We start from the raw sequence: 6,849 nt of genomic DNA, 5'->3' as shown, positions 1-6,849 counted from the left end.
TAATAATAATAAATAAATAAATAAATAATCAAATAAATAATTACAATAATAACAATAATTGAAATAATAATAATAATAATAATAATAAGAAATTACATAAATAATAATAATAATAATAGCAACAACAACAACAACAATAATTAATAAGTAATAACACATATTAACAATAATAATAACAATGAGAAATAAAAGCGGAAAAAATGATGTAGGGTGTTTGAAAACATGAAATTTATAACTATTCTGTCGGAAATTCGTTGGTAATTAGCAACGGATTTTCGACGGATGCTGATAATCCATGGCTAATGTGTCAGTAAATAATGACGGATTTCCGACGAAACAAATATAATTTTCAAGTTTTCGAGTTTATAACGTCGATTTTTCTGCTTTATTTTTCTTATAACTATGTAATACATAACTTACTATATATTTACTATGCTATAGTTAATATATACATACATACATACATCCGTGTACATCATTCGAACAAACATTTTAATTCTAATTTTTATTTTTATTTTGAGCACCAAACGTTGTTTTTTTCACTTATATTTTTCTCACACCTTAATTGTAAATACATTACTATATATTGAACAAGTTATAAGCTAATATACACATACAAACACCTGTACATACCTTCGAAGCCCGTTACTCAATCTTGTTTTGTAAAATTTAAATACATATTAATATATAAGATCCCGATATTGTGTACATGTATATGTATATTAGCTATAATTTGTTCATAAAGCAGAACTTTTTTTTTCATTTTCTTTCTTTGCCAATTGAGATGGTTTCCCCTGCCCAAATTTGTTGGTACAATTTTAGCCAACACAATCCCTCCCATAGTCCAACCAAAAATCAAAATTCAGCCTATCTTACTAGGGTTTGCAATCCGCCCTCATCACACACTGCCAACTTCCCCTTTCTCTTCCCGCTTTTCAATTACCGTCCCATTGCAGCGGTGCAACGCCACAATTACATCGGAACTAGTTTGGCATCAACTACCAGGTTCTTCTTTCTTTCCTTCTTGTTGGCTTTTTTGTTTTTATGCATTTCCAAGCCCTAAAGCTCCTCCTGTCGAAACAAAAAGGAAGAAAACAGAAGCACAGATGCCCACATTCTTTTTAACGGGTTCTTAATGTTGTTTTACAGTTGAATGTTAGCAAAATCGTAGATGGTCACCTCACGGTCTATTGCAGTGAGGGTGAAGCAGAGGTAGCGAGGTGAAGGAGGGAGTTGTCGGAATTCTCGTGAAGCAAAGTGAAGGCCGCTTTTGGGGTGATCGAGAAAACGTATTTGGAATCCCGATTCTTAGTTTTCTGTGTGTTGTCTTCGACTGAACTTTAGGAGCATCGCGGTAATTTTTGAACTCTCAATGAAAAACCACCAGCATCCATGCCAATGGAGGTGCACCCTATTGTCGTCGGTGATGGTGGTTTCTGGTTCCTTCTCACGGAAAAATCTTTAGGGTGTGTTTGTGTGTTATTTTCTTGGAGTATTTTCTGTTAATGCATCCTTGAAATCTATCAATTTGTATGTAATGATTGGTGGGAATTAAGCCTATCGTTGGTGTAAAATTGCCTTATGGTTTTTTTATTAATTAACATCGGTTATGACTCTTAAAATATTCTTAAATCTTTGGTGGAAAAGTATGATTATTAGATGAAAATGACATGAACCCCAAAATCAAACACATTATCAAGTATCATACAAATAGTGAATGAGTCACGTTTTAATATGATTTTTTTTGGATTTATCTGTTAACATGTTTACTGAAAGCTATTCTTGCAATTCACATTTTCAACTGTCTTTTTATGCATTTAAATTGTATGGTTTTATCACAAACACCCCTACTATTGTTCTTATGTTTTTTCTTTTCAATTTGGTAATTTATTTCTTTTGTTATGCTATAATTAATGATTTTGTTATATAAGGTATGCAATGACCGGTTAGAGTCAACTATGTTTTTGCTTCAAGAATCCTATTGAGAAATTTAGTTAATGCATCTTGTGCAGCACTTTGCAGCTCCATATCATATTGTTTTACTGGCTTCTTTTTTGAAATATGATATATGGTCCAATAGGGCTATGAAAAGAGCCATAGATTAAATTTGAATCATCAATAGAAGCATCAAATTGGTGGCCAAAATAAACTTACCAATTATTTAAGCCGTACTCTATCACCTTTTTTTGTAGCAGTGGATGTTTATTGTAATGTGTTAAATACTTTTTAATTTCTTTGATACTTTGTAGTTTAATATAATTATTTTTTTTCTATATTTTCGACAGAATTAGCTAGATTATTTTACTGTTTTATTTAAACAAAATTCATTTTAGCGATGGATTAGTGATGAAAATGTCTTAAGGAAAAGTAAAGAGCATCCGTCGGTATTCTATCACTGAAAGTGTCCGTCGGTAACTTCTGTTGGTAATCCGTTGGAAAATAACTTCTGTTGGTAATCCGTCGGGAAATCCAGTCGTGGTCAAATCAGGGGTGGAGGCAAGATTTTAAGATAAGCGGGGATTTGACTATCAAAAATTATTAAATAATTAGGAGTGGTTGTGAACAAAATTTGATGAATCGATAGATTATAAATCAGTAATTAAAACAAAAATAAATGTGATGGTGGCGGTATGATTACATAGGGCTCAATTTTGATTATTTCTTACAGTGGCGGACCGTCTTAGGGGCCAGGGGAGGCCATCGTCTCCCCGTTTTTAGGTCTCTTTATACCAGTATTTACATAATCGGAAAATCAAGTTGAAAAAAAAAATCTAGAATGACATCCCTGCCCCCTCGATTTCCATATCATGTGAACATAAATCGGTTACAAAATTTTAGGAATATATTTACCAAAATCAAAACCAACCTTGAACCTTACTTCTTTACGATTCTTTGAAATAAGGAAACTTAATATCTTTTAAAATTTAAAAAACCCACAATCTAATCAAACATTACATCAATTTAACCCAAGTTTGAGTTTAAGAAACCAAAAAGTGTAAATCTAAAATCTCAAGTTTCTTCGGGCCGCCGGAAAACTATTTCTTGAAACTCACCGGAATAACGACACCCATTAAGATCGTTGCTGTCGTGCGCCCTTTTCTGGTCGCTGGATTGTTCCCCGCATTCGTACTGTACGATCTCTCTCCTCTTTGCCGGTCGCTGGAGCCTTCTCTTTTCTAGTCGCTGGAGCCTAGACCGCTGAGTCGCTGACTGTTGAGACGTGATCTCCGCCCGTTTGATTTAGTGCTCCACTGATTTAATTTGGTCGCCATTTCTCACTTCTCAGGTAAGTCGTATTGTTTCTCTCTCTTTTTTTTTCTTTCTATATGTGATGCTTTATTTTTTCTTTATATTTATATTGGATGCTTTTAATGTTTGTCCCCTTGTTACAGTAAAGTAGAACTTGTGATATATGATTATGACTACACACTATATATGTGTTGACAGATCGTAAATATACATATATATTTTACTTTATCTTTATTAGTTTATTATCAATAGAATTATTGATTTATTTTGCATATAAAATCATACATAAAATCATACATAAAATCACACATTAGGATAGCATACTTGAATTAAAGGATGTAAAAAGTAAATGACTTATATATTTATTAATTTATTATTCATTCTAAATGGAATTATTGATTTATTTGAATGTTTATATTATCTTTTTAGAGTAAAAACTTCATTTTTTATTGTTATTTTATATTGATATTTGTTGATTGTTAGTAATGTTGGTTGTGTCATAGATATCAATATGTTGGTCGTGTTCCATTTTGATAAACGATGTGATAGTCTTTATTAGTTTTCTTGTTTACACTTCTGATGTCATGATTTTGAACCAAATAAAACTTGTTTATATATTTTAATTATGAAGTTTTGATTTCGCCCCCTAGCTGTAGTGCTTGTGTTCCGCCCTTATCTCTTATATGATATTGCACTCCTTGTTTTTTCACTATAACAATTGTTTTCTAATGAATAACCTATATATTAAGTGCAAGGTGATGTGAACGTAAGTATGATGATAGCAATTATAAGTTGTTGCAAATACGAAGGGTGTAAAATGTAATATTCAAATGATCTGCAAAAATAGGATTGAGTTTAGTGTTTTGTAGTCGGCTCAAAAGCAAATGAATCACTAAAAAGTAAAAAGTCTCACAAACACTCTACCCAATATATATATATATATATATATATATATATATATATATATATATATATATATATATATATATATATATATATATATATATATATATATATATATATATATATATATATATATATATATATATATATATATATATATATATATATATATAGGAGGGGAAGTACAATAGTAAAAAGTCTCATAAAGTCAATTTATCTCTAATGTAATTGAAGTTTATTAAAAGTTTGGCAGGGGCAGGACATCCGGGATTGGCAGGGGCAGGACATCCGATAGTCCCCCACTGCCTCCGCCATTGGGTCAAATAACATTTCGTCGTTAATCCGTCGGTATATTTCCAACGGAATATTCCGTTGGTAATCTGTTACAAAATCCGTAGGAAATTTATCACAAATAATTACCCTCAGGGGGCTTTCTACGACATACCTAATTTCGTCGGTATCCCGTCGGAAATTGACTTTACCGACAGATATGGCCGTCGGAAATTGCTTAATTTTCTAGTAGTGAAACTAGAATGACAACGTCAAACTTTATAGCATGACAACATCTTAGTTTCAATTTTTTGAACCTCTCATATGGTCACACGGCCATAATGGTACAACATAAATCAATAATATGATATTAAAATTATCAATAAAATTTATGATTTATAGGTCTATCAACATGAATGAATTTTCCCTAACCAATTTCATCACCAATGAAGCTAATTTTGGTTTGAAAAAGTTTCTAGCGGTTCGAAGAAAAATACTTGGATGTTTAAAGTGGTGATCAATATTTTAGACATTATATCATAAAAATAAACAATCATGAAAATCACTTTAAAGTAGGAAATATACTATGTAATGGTGCAATGATTTCAACCTAAAATCACAACTAAAGAAACAGAAATTTAAAGTAGGAAATAATTGGGTCAATTTTATGATCATTTTGTTTTTGATGTACCGAAGATAGCAAGTCATTCTAGAAAGCAAAAAGTTATGCATAAAATACTAGAAGCTATAAGAAAGAAGAGGTGTAAATGAGAACCAAATAATTAGTTTTAAGAAAATATATACAAGAGTATATAAAGGTATAGTATGTAATAGACGTGGGAAAAAAACTATCAGGCAAATAATTGTTGGCCGAAAAGAAAAAATAACTACAAGAAAAAGATTAATGAACTATAAATTAATAATGATATCAAGAAAAATCGTATGAAATTAATAGAAAACACTTATCAAACACACAAAAAACTATTTAGACAGTGAGAGTGTAGATATAATCTCAAAAATATTAGAAAACACTATTTATTCATAGTGTAATAATAAGACAGAGTAGTACAAATTCATCTTTACAACCAATGGATTGTGAAAATTTGCTGACTTCTGTAAAATTAATTACCCATAATTTTCAGACATTTATGTTTTTAACAATTCATTTTAAAAGATTATTTTCAACATAACACTACATATTTCACAATAATATTTCACAATTTATGTTTTTAACAATTCATTTTAAATTTTTTTTGGTTTGATTATGTTACCAATACCATTGCAAAGGCACTAGTCACTTTACGTGAAAGCTAAAAAAAAAATAACAAGTTATTTTGTTACAAAAATATATCATTAACCCTAAAAGAATTAAGGGCATATGAATGTAAGAAGAGAAGTACAAGGGTATTGTTGTCCAAGCGTTCATAATATAAGAGGCAAAATGTAACATTTCCGTAAGTGAAGTGAGTGTGAAATAATTAAAAGGTTTTCATCAGATCAAGAATAGGGTTGTGAATCTCACTGCGGGCGCAATATCGATGCCATCGATTGGGGATATACAAATGATGGATCTAAAAACTGTTATTCAGGTGATGGATATTCGGAATGTCAATGCAAAAACTCTGACTGATGATGTTGCAGAACACAAGGAGAAGTACTGGGTATTGTTATCTGACGGCTGTTTTCATCAGCATGGAATGCTTGCTACTCAGCTCAATGAGTTGGTTACCTCTCAAAAGTTGCAGAAGGGTTCCATTGTTCAATTGACCGAGTTCGTTTGTAATACGATTCGGGAACACTTGTATGTGCTCTATCTATTCTCATTTTTGATTTGTTTGTGTGTGAAGAACTTTGTGCAAATACAAATGTTTCGCTGAAAACCAAGATAAGATTATGTTGGAATCAGGCCCTATATATTCACTTCACTGTAGCAACAATCAACAAAAACTGTTATAATACATGAGAGAATAAGAAGAAGGAGAGTTGTTTATTGACTCAAAACCGCTGCTGTTACTATTCATGTTACTATTCAGAAAATAAAAAGCTTTTATAGCCTACATATCCTAAACGGAACAAACTCAAACAAAGGGACTACTAAAGTGTTCCCATTTTCTAGCACTAATACTTGGTCTACAAGACCCATTCAAGACCCATTTAATTTATTTTACTATATAATAAAAACCAAAAATACTAAAATAAACGTGTCAAGATTAAAAGACCAACATTCACCCCCTTAATCTTGACTTAGTTTCCATCAAAGCAATGCCGACTCTTCCTCTTGAATGAAATTTGCTTCTTTGTCTTTTTCATCCCACTTAGTGCACTCATAGCTAAAGTGCCCAAAGTCTCCACAGTTAAAGCACTGAAAGCTATTTTTGTCACCTCGACCTCTTTCGCCTCTTTCATAGTTCCTTCCATGCCCTCTTC

The 6,849-nt window shown here is 31.4% G+C and overlaps 1 long non-coding RNA gene across 1 annotated transcript; it reads left to right on the top strand.

The window, feature by feature from the left end:
- The first annotated feature begins 749 nt into the window (after positions 1-749).
- On the top strand, positions 750-1,624 carry LOC144997993 (uncharacterized). Its single transcript, XR_013660049.1, has 2 exons — positions 750-1,005; positions 1,150-1,624. It is a non-coding gene; the product is annotated as an uncharacterized LOC144997993 (long non-coding RNA).
- The last annotated feature ends 5,225 nt before the right edge of the window (positions 1,625-6,849 follow it).

This window comes from Lactuca saligna, chromosome 5 (genome assembly GCF_052625555.1).
Source record: "Lactuca saligna cultivar CGN05327 chromosome 5, ASM5262555v1, whole genome shotgun sequence".
NCBI lineage: Eukaryota > Viridiplantae > Streptophyta > Magnoliopsida > Asterales > Asteraceae > Lactuca > Lactuca saligna.
The sequence above is the reverse complement of the archived record's forward strand: the minus strand, read 5'-3'. Positions and strand labels throughout refer to the sequence as shown.